A 917-nucleotide genomic window follows, 5' to 3' on the forward strand; every position below is an offset into this window, starting at 1 on the left:
TAGGGAGATTCTTCAACTGCAGAACTGCTCATAGCCCTAGGAAGAGAAATCGATGGTCAGTCTTCTGTATCTTTATCTTCTTTTCACGTGAACACATCGCTCATCTTTCGCCTTTTGTCATCATGCCTGTTTTGAGTGGATATCTTTCTTCTCTCTAAGATGGTTTATTCTACAGGGATACACCTCATATGTTCGAGTGTATGTACATCTCATGCCAGATCAGACATGCACCAGATTGAGTGATAGATAACGGGACAAAAGAGCAGCATACGATAGAGATTTCGAGGGAGATCTAGGTCAAAAGAAAAGGCTTGATAACGAATCTTCTTGACGCTTTCTCTAAGATGGTTCATACAACATGGATACACCTCATTCATTCGGGTGTATGTACACCTCATGCCACATCAAGCATACACCATAAGCTTTCTCTCAAGGTGAGTCAACTCTTCTACCGTAGAAGCATTTCTTCTCCTTTTTTCCCTCGTGTCTTTTATCTCCATGATTGAAACAACCCCCACCTTTCTTTCCCCCCTCGTTTCTTCTCCCTCCATACAGAAAGTCCCTCTTCATCGTCACGCTTCAGTTCACCTCTTCTTTCTTCTTCCTTTCATTCGCCTTGATCCAGACTTCTTCTCTTTTCTTGCTTTCGTATCATTCTGCTTTCTCTCCTCTCTGTTCTGCACGTGCTGGGTAGCGTAGAGACACGGGCGGGGTCTATGGTGATGCGAAGCTCAAGAAAGAGACACGGAAGGGAAGGTGTTTCTTCTTCTTCATCTTCGTTTTTTCTTTCTTCCACATCTCTTTTCTTACAAGGAGATGTGTAGATAGACCAGTGTCTCGATTCGAACAAGAGGGAGCATTCACGAGAAAGGAAGACTTCTGCTTTTTCTTCGTCTGTACTTCTTCTCCGTCCTTTT

General features: G+C 43.4%; 1 protein-coding gene across 1 annotated transcript in view; it reads left to right on the top strand.

Moving 5' to 3' along the window:
* CSUI_007553 (vacuolar proton translocating atpase subunit) overlaps window positions 1-917 on the top strand; it is a gene marked incomplete at its 3' end in the record, with an annotated part of 9895 nt that overhangs the window by 3779 nt on the left and 5199 nt on the right. The window lies entirely within an intron of this gene.

Source organism: Cystoisospora suis (assembly GCF_002600585.1).
Source record: "Cystoisospora suis strain Wien I chromosome Unknown contig_4017, whole genome shotgun sequence".
Lineage (NCBI taxonomy): Eukaryota > Apicomplexa > Conoidasida > Eucoccidiorida > Sarcocystidae > Cystoisospora > Cystoisospora suis.